Here is a 15,485-nt window from a genome sequence, read left to right on the forward strand (position 1 = left end):
TGCCGACACATTAACACTACTCTACACACACCACTATCCTACACACATGATTTACATTTTTTACATTTACCAAGCCAATTTACGTACATACCTGTACGTTTTTGGAGTGTGGGAGGAAACTGAAGATCTCGGAGAAAACCCACGCAGGTTACGGGGAGAATGTACACACTCCATACAGACAACACCCGTAGTCGGGATTGAACTCGGGTCACTGGTGCTGTAAGGCAGCAACTCGACCTCTGCGCCACTGTGCTGCCCAGATCTGTAGGGTCACATGGCACAGAAACAGGCTCTATCATCCCACTCTGTCCATACTGGTCAGCAAGCACCCATTTCAAAATTAACTTCCTAACATGCATGTTTTTGAGATGTGGGGAGGAAACAAACGTGCCTAAGAGTATCCCACACAGCGATGGGAAGAACATGCAAATTCAGCATACAGCACCCGAGATCCAGATTAAGCCTAGGTCACTTAACCTGTGAGTTTCAAATTGTTGTCTTTAGGATGTTGTGATTGCTAGGGTTTAGTTTAGAGGTACAGTGTGGAAACAGGCCCTTTCGGCCCACCGAGTCCATGTCAGCCAGCGATCCCTGTACACTTACACTATCCTACACACAGTGGGGACAATTTACAACTATAACAAGCCAATTAACCAACAAACCTGTATGTCTTTGGAGTGTGGGAGGAACCAGAGATTCCAGAGAAAATCCACGCAGCTCACGGAGAGAATGTGCAAACTCCGTACAGACAAGTACCCGTAGTCAGGATGGAACCCAGGTCTCTGGCATTATAAGACAACAACTATACTGCTGCACCACTGCTCATCCCTTATTGCTCATCCCTAATTTCTCCTGGACTGTGATTTGCTAGATCGTTTGGGAGTGCATTTAAGAATCAACAAGATTGCTGTGATCAGGTTTCACATGTAGGCAAGATCGTGTGATGATAGCAGATTTACCCACAGTAGGAAGTTAAAGAATCTGATGGATATGTCAAAACAGGTTAGTACTAGATACCACTAGTAGGTCTTGAAGTTTTTTTTTTCAATTTTACATTATTAACTGAATTGAAATTTAACAGATGCCATGGTGAAATTTAAACCGGTCTCTGAACTGTTAGTTCAGGTCTCTCTGCTCCTCGTTTGGTAATTTATTCATTGTGCCACTATCACAGTAAGTGATCGGCTTTCATAACAGAAGCAGGCTTTCATTCTGGAATCACTCAATTATTGTTGCACAGAAGGAGGCTATTCATCCCTTGGAATTGATGCCAGAGAAATCGTGCCAGTCCCATTCCTTCCATTATCCTTGTTGCCTTGTAGATTGTTCTCATTCAAGTGTAGAATTCTCCTTTGTGAAAGAGTTTGCATCACCCTTACCTCAAGTGAATTCCAGATCATCATTACATTTATTTTGTCAAATCCTTTCCTCGTGTTCTCCCCGTCACTTTCACATTCTCACCTTCTAGCTATGCCCTCTTGTGTTGGACATTTCCACCATGGGAATTTTTTTCTGAACGCCTACCCTATCTAGGCCTCTTTTAATATTATATACGTCTATCAAGTCTCCCTTCAGCCTCTGTCTTTGTAGGGAAAACTTTCCAACCTCTCCCAGTGGCTGTCACCCTCTAATCCAGGAAGCATTCTGGTAAACCACCTCTGCATCTACTCCAAAGACTCCTCATCTTTGCTGTAATGGGGAAACCTGAATCCAATAAGATGGGTGCTGGTAAAAAATAAACCAAGAGCTGATATTTGCATCAAATAGGGGGCATTTAAAAGTAAAAGTAGAGAGTTTGCGGCTAACATGTTTGCGTAAGGGTAAAAGGATAAGTTCAAAGAACCCTGGCCGTCAAGGGACACGGAGCATTGGGGTGAAAGAAAGCGCGTGGTTGGTATTGAGAACTGAAAATGGGGAGGCTCTTCAGGAGTATTGGAAATGTCGCAGGTACTTTAAAAAAAAAACAATGGAGAGCATGAAATATCACTGATGTACAAGATTAAAGAAAATCCCAGAGTATTTTCATAAAGGCAAGAGACTAATTGTGGTAATCTTGGTGTATAAGCCTAAGTATTGCTAAGGTGGCATCATGGGGAGATAAGGTGGTGAAGGTGCGACATGGGATACATGCCTTCACTAGCTGTGGCGTAGCATACAGTATAACAGCATGGGATTATAAAACAACTTTATTTATAACAAGATATTTATATTTTGGAATCTGTAGAAGGGTCTCGACCCGAAACATCATCCATTCCTTCTCTCCAGAGATGCTGCCTCAGTTACTCCAGCATCTTGTGCCTGCCTTTATATTTTGGTAGTTTGTTGTAAGATTACTGAACAATTGTGATACCAGCAGCAAATAAGTGCCTGAACGAGGCTTTAAATTTAATGCACCATCAATCATGTTTGTGTAAAATTTTTATTGTGGTTGTGTGTTCTTTATTATTGTACCGCTGCTGACAACCCAAATACCACCGACCCTGGTTGTGTGGCAAATAAATTCATTCTATCTATCTATCTATCTATCTATCTATCTATCTATCTATCTATCTATCTATCTATCATCTGAAGAACAGGAAATACCCACATATAGTCCAAGTTGCACTGAAAATTAGCAAATTTCATACCATCAAATAAGCTTCAGCTAGATTTGACTGAGATCCACGTAAAGTATGTAGATTGCCTTCTGATGGCAATTGCACAGCTGAGATTTACATCACACCCGAATAAGGACATGCACATTCAGGTACATTCAATGAACTATGGTTTGAGAAATTAATTAGCAAGAGACCAAGTGTGGCCAATAATTATGTAAAGACCCACAACCAGATGAAATGTTTACTGCTTGCACTAGTGTAAATGTGATGTTATGCAATCAATTGTGTTCTGTTTACTCCTGATAATTTTGCATGTATAGTTGAAGGAATATCTGATTATCCAATGTTTAAAAACTGCAGTGCGTAACAAAATAAATATGCACAGTTGTTTTGCCGAGTCACTAAAGCTATTCTGTTTCTTTTCCCTTAAATTTAAACTATTTTCTGGGCCATTTTTCTGAAGTGCGTTGAGATGTGTGTTTCGTGCAGACTTTTATCATAATGTCACTGAGCAGAGCTTCTCCTGGGTATTTCTGTTATAAATGCAGCTTTGTGGTCACTGATGCCAAACATAGCAATGAAATGTCTTGAAGAGTCACGACTTCTGAGAATTTCAGTATGATTCTGAGACCGTTTGCCATACTGAAAATATATGGCACGGAAGGCAGCAGTTTGGGACATTGTGTGCATGCTGGCCAAAAATAAAACTGTTCTTGGTGTCTCTATCCCAGCACTCAATCCAATATCTATGGCTCTTTTAGTGCCTATGCAGGCACCTTTCTAATATATTAGTGTTGGTGATTCTGTTAGCCCATTAAGCAGTGAGTCCTGTACCCCATAATTCAACCTGTGATATGATGACCAGAACTGGACATGCCTAATCAGTGCCTAATACAGGAAAGGAATGGAATTGTTTATTGTCACATGTGACAAGGCACAGTGAAATTCTTTGCTTGCATACCCAATGTATACAAATAGTGGCCATTGAATTAAAAAAAAAAAAAATTTAGTTTGAAGGTAGACACAAAGTGCTAGAGTAACTCAGCATCTCTGGAGCAGAATAATACAATACAATACAATAAATACAATTTATTTGTCATTTGAACCCCATTGAGGTTCAAACGAAATGTTGTTTCTGCAGTCATATGCACAAGAAAGAAGCAAGACACAACACAATTTACATAGAAACATAGAAAATAGGTGCAGGAGTAGGCCATTCGGCCCTTCAAGCCTGCACCGCCATTCTATATGATCATGGCTGATCATCTAACTCAATATCCTGTACCTGCCTTCTCTCCATACCCCCTGATCCCTTTAGCCACAAGGGCCACATTTAACTCCCTCTTAAATATAGCCAATGAACTGGCCTCAACTACCTTCTGCGGCAGAGAATTCCAGAGATTCACCACTCTCTGTGTGAAAAAGGTTTTCCTCATCTCGGTCCTAAAAGATTTCCCCCTTATCCTTAAACTGTGACCCCTTGTTCTGGACTTCCCCAACATCGGGAACAATCTTCCTGCATCTAGCCTGTCCAACCCCTTAAGAATTTTGTAAGTTTCTATAAGATCCCCCGTCAATCTTCTAAATTCTAGCGAGTACAAACCGAGTCTATCCAGTCTTTCTTCATATGAATGTCCTGACATCCCAGGAATCAGTCTGGTGAACTTTCTCTGTACTCCCTCTATGGCAAGAATGCCTTTCCTCAGATTAGGAGACCAAAACTGTACGCAATACTCCAGGTGTGGTCTCACTAAGACCCTGTACAACTGCAGTAGAACCTCCCTGCTCCTATACTCAAATCCTTTTGCTATGAATGCTAACATACCATTCGCCTACATCACTGCCTGTTGCACCTGCATGCCTACTTTTAATGACTGGTGTACCATGACACCCAGGTCTCGTTGCATCTCCCCCTTTCCTAACCGGCCACCATTCAGGTAATAATCTACTTTCCTGTTTTTGCCACCAAGTGGATAACCTCACATTTATCCACATTATACTGCATCTGCCATGCATTTGCCCCCATGCATTTGCCCACTCACCCAACCTATCCAAGTCATCTTGCAGCCTCCTAGCATCCTCCTCACAGCTAACACTGCCCCCCAGCTTCGTGTCATCCGCAAACTTGGAGACGTTGCATTCAATTCCCTCGTCCAAATTATTAATATATATCGTAAATAGCTGGGGTCCCAGAACTGAGCCTTGCGGTACCCCACTAGTCACTGCCTGCCCAGACACTGCCTGCCTGTTACGCAAACATCCATCACAGCGCATCTCCTCCTCGCTGTGATGGAAGGCAAAAACTTATCTCTCCCCTGCACTTCCCATTCCCCTCCTGATGTCAGAGTCAAAGCCCCCGGTGAGCGATGGTAATTGTCCCGTGGCCATTAATGCCGCGTCGGGCGATGCAAGGCCGCGCTCCGGGTCTTGTTGTTGGAGCCCCCGGCGGGCGCTAGCAAAGTCCCACAGCCATTCCAAGCCGCGCGGGGCGATGTAAGACCCCGCACCAGGTACTCTTCAACCCCGCAACTTGGGCGGGTGAAGTCGCCGTTGCGGAAGCCCCGAAAAGCGGTCTCCCAGCAGGGACCCGTGGGCTCCCGGTGTCACTGTCCACCGGACCTGCGGCTGGAGCCTCCGAATCCCCGGGGTCGTGTCGCAGCCGCGCACCACCACAGCTCCACCCGCTCCGAACTCGGCCAGCTCCATGATGGTGAGTAAGTCCGCAGGCTCCGCGACTGGAGCCCCAGGTCGTTCCTGCTGGAGGCCGCTCCACGGTGCTCGGCCCCAACGACAACGGAGACCCGACAGGGAAAAGGTCGGGTTCTCCGTGCAGGGGATAGATTTTAAAAGTTTCCCCCCACCCCCCCACACACATACACAAAAAAAAAGCTACATTCAAACGAGCCAAAAAATGATAAAAAGACAGACAGACTACAGAGGCCGCTGCGACACAAGTTGCGCCGCCCACCAAGTGTAAATATGTGTTTATTCTAGAGTGTATTAAATAACTATTGTAAAGCATACTGTGATGAATTACAGTCTGAAATAGAATGCACAGTTCTCTTCAACAATATACATCTGATGGTTGTATTTGCAGTTTAGTCTTTTAGTTTAGAGATCCAGCGCAGAAACAGGCCCTTCAGCCCACTGAGTCCGCGCCGACCAGCGATCCCTGCTCACTAACACTATCCTACATGCACTTGGGACAATTTACAATTTTACAAAACTAATTAACGTTCAAACCTGTACGTCTGTGGAGTGTGGGAGAAAACCGGAGCTCCCGGAGAAAACCCTCACAGGGAGTACGTACAAACCCCATACAGACTGCAACCATAGTCATGATCGAACCCGGGTCTCTGGCACTGTAAAGGGCCTGTCCCACCAGCATGCGATTGCATGCGTCTAGAGCGACCAAACATGGTGGCTTGAGGCGTACGGCCTCTCGGGGCCGGTCCCACTTCGATCGGCAGAGGCGTATGGAGTTGTGCGGGGCTGGTCCCGACATCGCGCGGGGCTCCAAAAATCTTGCACTATCCGAACATTCCACGCGCCAATGGCCTGTTGGCCCGCAGGCGCATTGAGGGCGTATGCAGCATCTTGACGTCGTACGCCTAGCGCGTGGGTTGCGCGGTGACGTCACCGCCCGGCGTGCAGTTGAGTGATGACGTCACTGCCTGACGCCGTGCGACGTCCAGTCGGCCCGCCTCCTGCCCAGCTGTTTGGTGAGTTTGACGTAAAGTACGTCACACGCAAACTTTGCGCGTACTTACCGCGATCTCCGCTTCCGTTTGGTCGCGCTAGACGCATGCAATCGCATGCTGGTGGAACAGGCCCTTTAGGCAGCAACTCTACCATTGCACCAACATGCTGTACTAATCATTTGAGCAGTTACTACATCTTTAGACATTTCCATCTTCGAAGGTGTTCTGCATTTAGATACACAATGAGTTACCCAGCACTCAACTACTTTGACTACCCTAATATTATTAATATATTTTCTTTTGCGGCCAACCCCTTCCTTAGACTTCCTCAAAGATCTTGGTGTGTCTCCGATTCTCACTTGTGTGTGACATACTTGCCTGTGCAGTAAACTATAATAACCATTCACTATTATACTCTGTAACTTCAAACACCCACCATTGCCATCTGTTTTCATCAGCATGGGCTATTCCTGCCTACAATATGGCCTATTTCTACTTCCTGAGTTACCTCAAATTTTGCTGGTCACCTGCAAAAATGTTTCAAAAGTGTTTAAATTTTAAAGCCCATGTTAAACCTAAATATTGTGAATCTCCGAGCTAACTTCTTTTACGCTCATTTCTATGAACACTACCGACACTGCATCAATCTTTATTGTTCTGATGTTTATCCTGTGGTTTTTTATTGCCTTGTGCATGTGGCAATAGATGAGACAATTAACAAGAATTCAATTAGATTGATTCATCACCTATTTTGACATGATTAAAATCTATATAATGTAATAAAATTCAGTGTACTTGATGACATTTCATATGTCAGTTAATTTTTTGATATATATAATAATCGTTTGAGTTCATTTAATTTTAAAATGGTTGATTTTTTTTTTTTTTTTAAATATGGAAAAAGTTTTGCATTTTCTCCTGAACAACTGTTCATCATAGTGGAAGGCCTGGGCTTTAAACAGTGACAGTAATGTATACTGAGCCAGCTGTGTGCAGACATTCTTTAAGGGAAAGCTGCCTGGAATGGAGGTGTAGGAGAGCTGGAGGTAATGATGAAGTGATGCACTGCTTAGAAGTGAACAGAAACATCACTTCTTATTTAACAATATTGAAGATCGTAGTAAATGCTATTTTTATACTATAGCTAGAATATGTATTTGTGAAACCAGCCATCCTGGATTTGTAGATCATATGAATATCACAAATGTGAATTATTATAAATAGATTCAGCTTCATCAAGGAATTGGAAAATCTGCCAAATATTTCAGATCATTGTTTTTTTTTCAGAAATGGAAAAAGACAGATATAGAGCATACTGCAGATGCTGTAATCTGGAGGTAAAAAACAAGCTGACACAAAACGCTGGAGTAACTCGTTGGGTCAGGCAGCATTCCTGGAAAACATGGATAGATTACATTTCAAGTCAAGACCCTTATTCAGACTGACTGAAGAAAAGTCTCGACCCGAAATGTCATCTATCCATGTTCTCCAAGATGCTGCCTGACTGCTGAGTTACTCCAGCACTTTGCATCTGCAGTTCTTTATTTCTACTAGAAAACAAACTGTTGGAGGAACTTGGCGGGTCAAGCAGCATCTGTGGAGGCAAAGGGATTAGTCAATGTGCAGGGTTGAGACCCGGCATCAGGACTGCTGTGAGCTCTCAACCTGAAATGTCAACTATCCATTTATTTGCACAGATGTTGCGTGACTCACTAAGTTCCTCGAACAGTTTATTTGTTAGAAGAAACAAAGAACTCCAGATGCTGGTTAATGCACAAAAGGATGCAAGTTCCAGCAGTTTTTTAGACCAGAGATGTCAACTGTTTTTCTTTTGGGTGATACAGCCTGACCTATTTCCACCATTAAAAAGATGTCTCGTTGTGAACCATTTACTAGTAAAGGGACGTGTGGGGCAGCAAAGACAGATTTATAGAGATCCTCTGATATGAAGATGTTAAAAATAATGCCCATTCTCTCATGCCCAGTGAACAAGTCGATCATGACTTTCAGCTCAGCCTCTGAATCTAGTAGAGGGATAGTCTTTGAACATTTGTCCTGCAGATTAGCTACAGAGTACATTTCAGCAAAGATCTTGGCAGTTGCGGTTGAGCAACTAGAATGATTTTTGGGTGATGCCATTGCCTTACCTAACATCAGTCTGCACTGAGATAGGTTCTGTTCTGGACCTGCAGGTAAACATTGGCCATTCGTAACACTTGAAAGATGGGGATGACTTTTTGTGGGCAGCCTGATTTGAAAGATATCACAATTACTCATCTATCAGTACTCATCCCTTACTTGTCCTCCTCTTTGTAGTTAATGAAAGTGCAACAAATATATGTTTTTTAAAACAATTGTAAAATCTATTTATTCATAGAAACATAGAAACATAGAAAATAGGTGCAGGAGTAGGCCATTCGGCCCTTCGAGCCTGCACCACCATTCGATATGATCATGGCTGATCATCAAACTCACTATCCCATCCCTGCCTTCTCTCGATACCCCCTGATCCCTTTAGCCACAAGGGCCACATGTAACTCCCTCTTAAATATAGCCAATGCACTGGCCTCAAATACCTTCTGTGGCAGAGAATTCCACAGATTCACCACTCTCTGTGTAAAAAATGATTTTCTCATCTCAGTCCTAAAAGACTTCCGTCTTATCCTTAAACTGTGACCCCTAGTTCTGGACTTCCCCAACATCGGGAATAATCTTCCTGCATCTAGCCTGTCCAACCCCTTAAGAATTTTGTAAGTTTCTATAAGATCCCCCCTCATTCAGTTGAATCCTTGGGGAAAAAGTTTAATTTTGACAAAAAAATTAGTCTATTAAGTGGAAGAAAATTCTCAGGTATATAATGAGAGAACATTTTAGACAAAGGTTATGCTTATCTATTCTCCATTGGAAATGTCTTGATCACAATTTAGGAGGAACTCTAGAAAGCTTTTATATTGTATAAACTGGAAATATTTTCTAGGATCAGCGAGATATAAGAAGGGTGTGAATTATTGAAATTCATAAGACATGTAAGAAAGCAGTAATAGAATGAGAGGAAATAATTATAAAATGAAAAGTCCATGAGTCCTTGAGAAGCATCTGACGTATGATGAACCTATGCAATAGAGTGCCACCTAGTGAACTGAATAATGATTTGAAATGAAATAATCGAAATGAGACATGATTCAGCAGTGCAGAAGCAAGAAGCGATAAACGTTTAAGTTCAGAGTTCCAGATACAAAAGAAATTGGCATTCATGAGCAATGTCGGATGTTGTGGGAGCACTTCGATCTAATCGCATCAAAAATAAGAAATTTTGCTTTTTAACCGTTTATGCCACACTTCATTTCTTATGGCCATTGGGAAAACCATTCATGATACATTCCCAATTTTCTGATTCTCCACTGACATGAAAAGGAATCAACTGGCTGATCTGTCCAAATCCGATTAAATTGCCCATCGTGCAACACTGGAGCTTGCATGCTCCTGTCTGGAGCAGACAATTGCACACAAATACAATGAATGGTTTTCCACATATGTGAGGAACTGCAGTTTTCAAAAAAAGACAGCACTGGAATTACTCTGCAGATCAGGCAGCAACTCTGGAGAATGTGGAATGCATGTTAACCCGAGATACATCATGACCTGCTGAGCTATTCCAGCACTTTGTGTCATCTTTTAGTGTTTTTCTAAGTTTTGAGCGTCTGGATTCCTTCATACATAATGTGGCTTGGTTTCACACATGTAGAGGCTTGATGCTGCTGAGTTGCCTCTACAAGCTCATCTTTCATGCACCCAGGCTTGTGTTGCTCCTCTCTTGCCTCATCAATAGCCACCTGTGAGTCATCCTCGAGCCTTTCTCAGCAGGCAACTCTGCATCCTCCCAAACCCAATGTGGAGCCATCAGCATCCTGCTTGGTTTGACTCGTTCTTGGTAAAGCATTTTTAATTTTAAAGTGTACAAAAGCTGTTTTATATATGTTACATATTTTTAACTCAATCGGCTTAACTCATTCATGAATAGCTGGCATCCTTCAACAGTATCCCATTGTCCTTTGGGCTCTACACTAAGTCACTTTATCTTTCACTTAAGAGCTTAAAGTAACAAACGTCAAAATTATTCATACTTGCAACTCCTTCAGACATTACCTAGCTTTAATAATGCTAATCCAGAGTTGTTTGAACAGCTTTATTGTTAATAATCAGGGGGTCCTGACAACTAAATCGCATTTCTTGGATCTGACTGGTCTTGGACAGATGATCAAGAATGAATCATTTCTTCCTTGATTACTTTGAGCCACCCACACTCGCAGCAGGTCATGTTTTGTTTGCTTTGCAAATTCCTGAACTTGTGCAAATTCAGCTAAAATTACTCACAATTGATTGCTGCAAAATAATTTTGTTGGTTAAAGTACACTAATTATTTATTTGCCACTGATTTAATTAGTTTCTAGGTTAAGTGAAGCCTTTTCCTCAAAAATTGCAAATCTGAACACAATATGAATCGAGCAAAGACCACTCTTGTATTTATTGATTTTGGGTTGCAGCTATCGATAGGATGTCAGATATGTTTAAAAAAAAAATCAACTTCTGGACAAATATTTTGAATCAAAGCAAACAATTTGTCACTGAGCAATGAACGTGTATCATAAATGGATGGGCTTGGCTATTGGCTTTTGCATGACAAACAAGCAAATTGAATAGACTTTATTCCTGTTTTAACAAATGATACTGTGAATAGATAACGTTAGTGTAGCAACTGAATTGGAAATTAAACATTGGATAAGGATAAGCACTGTTCATTGAATAATTTTTGGTATTTGGAGAAAATTATTGTTTCATTCTTAGAATTTGTTCATTTATTTTCAATATATTATTGATTTAGAAATGTTTCATTGTACCTGTATCTCACTTTTTGTGTGCATATAGACATGATTAGTTCTTGCTACATAGATTCCCTTTTACAATTTTTTTTTAAATTACTTTCCACTCATAAGGGTTAGTGTCCTGATAGTTCACTCATCTTATGGCTTGTTCTATTTTGCATGTAATTGTCAATAGAACACTCGCACGTTTATTCAAGCATCATCCCATTTTGTGCAATTTGTCATTTTACCTGATATTGTGGGCTTAAGTGGTGACTGTCAGCTGACCAAGCATAGAACCAGCGGCGAGACAAAGTGTAGCCTTGATGACCATATCTCTAAAAAAGCAGGCTAGGTTTACCGGATCTCCTGGTTGTGAAACATTTTAACACCCCTTCCCAAACCTACACTGAAATTTCGGTCCTGGGCCGCCCTCCATGTCAGAGTGAGGCAACAAGCAAACTGGAGGAACACCACCTTATTTCCGCTTGCGAAGCTTACTTTTTTCCCCCTCTCTTCCCTGTGCCCCACGTGGATGCACCCATTCTCCCCCTCCCCCCTCCCCTCCCATATATATTCCTTCCTTTGGCTTCACAATTCTCACCTCATCTCACAGCTTTTTGTCTTTTAATTTCTGGCCTTTATCCAACCATCTGCCTATCAAAAAAAAACTTGCCTGTATCCGCCTCTCTCTTGCCCTCCTCTCTTCAAGCCTCTTATCCCCCTACTCACCACCACCAAAATCATTCTGAAGAAAGATCCCAACCTGAAACGTCACCTAGAGTTCTCCAGAGATGCTGCTTGGCCTGTTAAATTACCCTAGCACTTTACGTCCTTCTTTATAAACCAGCATATGTAGTTCCTTGTATCTCTCTGTCATTGTTTTAACATTATAGTTTTGCCTGTTTAGCAGTTAGCATGGAATATGTTCATGTAATAGGGGCAGAATTAGGCCATTCGACCCATCAAGTCTACAAAATGTATAAGGCAATCTTAACACAATTTTAAAATCGATACTACAGATAGAAATATGTAATAAAAACAAAACGCTGGACATCCTCAGCTGGACAGGTCGTATCTGTGGAAGGAAAACCAGAATTAACGTTTAAGGTCACAAATGCTTCAGAACTGGGAAAGTGAGCAAACAAATTAGTTTGAGTTTGCAGTGAGGATAGAAGAAAGATGGACGAGGCGTAGTGAATATCTTTAATTAGGTGAGGCCAAGGTCAACCAGGTGATCCAGAAATGTATAAAGCAGTTGGGTTAGCAATTTAAATTGAGGAGGGAGAAAGAGAGAGAGCGAGAGAGAGAGAGACAGGGGGAGAGAAAGCAGAGGGACATGTTAAAGTTGTGAAATGCATGCAATTCATAGTTTATATAATAATTTCTAAAGTTATTTCTGGATAACAGAAAATAAACATAGCATGTATGCTGAAATCATGTTGGGAATTGATTAAAGACTTGAAACTTCCAAAAGTAAGACACTAATGAACACAGCAATTGTAAACTAACAAGAATCTAATATTTTGACAACATTCTGGGGTGGGAAACTGCAACCTTCACGTGGCCCGCCCTGTTTCGACGAATGCAATCAACCTGGCGCGCACAATCAAATAAGATTAAATAGAACAAGTTGTCCTCCAACTTTAGGCTGTGCACGCCATACGCAAGAAGAAGATAACATTCTGGTAAATCCTTTTGGAACTCTGTCCAGTACCATCACATCCTTCCTATAAGGTTGGCACCAGAACTACATTCCGTACTCCATCTGTGGTCTAACCAAGTGTTTTATAAAGTTGGAGCATAATCTTCCTGTTGTTGTGTTCAATGGCCTGATTAAAGAAGGCCAGTTTCCAGTAAACAGCCTTAAATCACATTATCTACCTGCTCTGCAAGGATCTTTGAACTTTGCACAGGAAGCTGCAATTTCACACATTTTCTTTAACTGCAATATTGGCACCAATTGTAAAGAAGGATGTGAAATATTCATGAAAAACAATTCTCGCATCCACTGCCTCCACACATGGGTTGCCTTTTGGTCCTCTTCGCTGCTCATCTAGTCATCAAATGCAATAAAATGGTCTTCTTTATTACAGTGAAACCCAAGCATAGATTGAGTGACCATGTTCAGTCTGCAAGGGTAATGTAAAGTCATGCACCCATGAAACAACCCAGTTTTTCTCTCGCTACAAGTTCCTGCCTGTTCTGTCAAGTACTTGTAGCATCCTCATTTCACATTTCTAGCAGCTGTACCATTTAGTATCTAACAATTCTAATGTCTCTTTTATCCATCTTCCTCTAATTGCACTCTTCCAGGCAGATCAGATATGATAAATAACCATCCTTTACTTTCATCAATAACTTTTCTGTCATTTGGACAAACTTGGTCTCCAACTGATCATGGACATTCCTTGTGTTCTCTCAGCCTCTCCACCAATGCAAAATGAGAGACCCGTGTGTTCTCAACTTTTTGATTGTGATAAAAGTTCATCAACTTGAAACAATCAACTGCATCTCTCACTACTGAGGTACCTGACCTGCTGAATACCTCCAGCAGTTCTGATTTTGTTTTGATTTTACTTTTACTTATAACTTTTTTTTCTCTTGCACTCCTTTCCTTTTCTAATGTTGCATTTATTTTCACTTCAACTTTCTGTACTTGTCTTGGTTTATTCCTTTTTATTAAGACCTTGGTGTTTAACATAAGCTCCCTTTTTCCTTTTGTCTTTGTCTTGCCCTCTACACTGTACGATTGCAAGATCATAGAGGGGTACTTTGGTTATTTGATGCTTGCACGGGGATTCTGTGATTTCTTCTGATGTAATTGACTCAAAGTTATCAATCGCATCCTGAATGCTGCACCTCTACATTGAGTGTTCATGGTTTCAGAGATGCTGAGGAGTTGGTGATGATTGCATTTCTTCAAGGAAATTTAAGCACATACTTTTCCTTTGCTCTGTCTATTTCCCCCCCCCCCCCCCCCCCCCCCCCCCCCCCACCCTCCTCCTCCTCCTGGATAATCTCGATGACAATGTACGGAAGGGATAGTGTGATGCAGGAGTCAAATGTGCATTCCATGGATTTGGCAAGCCGTTTCTTGCTACTGCAAGATTATCTCATTGAATGGATTACCAGAGTAAGAGTCCCCGTCCACCAAATTGCAAACAGTATTTCAAAAATTGGACTCTATGCCTGTCAAAATGTATTTCCCTCTAAAGAGAACAACCCCAGCTTGTTTACACATTTACCCTATTTAATTTTCAATCTGCTATCGTAAGAGGATTTGGTGAGATGATTCATAAACTTCAGTGTTCCACTTGTGAGTGAATTAGGACTGGATTCAGAAAATAAGAGGTGGGTGGATTTGTAGATTAGGATCACGAGAGACAAGAGCTGCATTGACCTATTCCTGCCTGTGCTTTATGCTGTTAAGAACTTTAATCGTTGACAATCTTAGACGGTTGCAGTTCACATGAAACTGATATTTGGAATCTGTAAAGTTCTATTCAGAACAAGAACTTTGGGTGTTTGTTATACTCCTGTGATGAAGTTTCATTGGACTGAATTCATCCTAGCATACTGCACTGCAGTGGAAATGGAGAACCTTGTGCTTCAGCGTGACCTCTCACAAAATAAATCCCCTTTGTATGTTCGGGATATATTTTCAAGGACTTCTGAAATAACCTGCGAGATTGGTAGATGATGACTGTTTTGAGGAGTTATCATGTTACTGTCATCCCTGGACTTGAGTCATTTGAGACAAATCCATTTATTCAGTGGCATTTCCATGTCAATGATATTTGGCATTTTCCAATCGGTATATGTGAATCCTCCTTACAAAAGCCTCGGAGTAATATTTCGACCTTAGCAAATATTTATTTATTTAGTGTCAAGTAGTTCACTTCTGTAGTTAATATAAAATCAAAATATTTAGGCATACCAACAATGGTTAAACATTATTTGGATCTCTGTCATGGCTGAGGGTATATTTGATTATTTTTAGTTATTGCAGAACCTGGATAGCAAGGTAATCATTATAGTGGGTATTGGAATGTTTCAAGTTAAAGCAATATCTCTGTTAAAGAATTAAACATTTTAGTACAGGATTTATTGAAAGATTTTTTAAACACCTGCATACATTAAAAAAAAAAATATATATATATATTTCCTAATATTAATCCTGCCTTGAATCCAAAAGATAGAATTTTTCATTCTGAGATGTTGCAAATGTAAGTTTTTTATGAAGGTAGATTTTTGATGCCCTTTTAAACAATGCTACAATTCCAATTTAAAACAAATGCAACTCAAAACTTTCAGAAGTATAA

At 41.2% G+C, this 15,485-nt stretch overlaps 1 protein-coding gene across 1 annotated transcript in view; it reads left to right on the forward strand.

Annotated features, from left to right (window-relative positions):
- The window catches only part of LOC129709575 (microtubule-actin cross-linking factor 1-like), a 335,842-nt gene that overhangs the window by 127,632 nt on the left and 192,725 nt on the right, over positions 1-15,485 (forward strand). The window lies entirely within an intron of this gene.

Source organism: Leucoraja erinacea, chromosome 26, assembly GCF_028641065.1.
Source record: "Leucoraja erinacea ecotype New England chromosome 26, Leri_hhj_1, whole genome shotgun sequence".
Taxonomy (NCBI): domain Eukaryota; kingdom Metazoa; phylum Chordata; class Chondrichthyes; order Rajiformes; family Rajidae; genus Leucoraja; species Leucoraja erinaceus.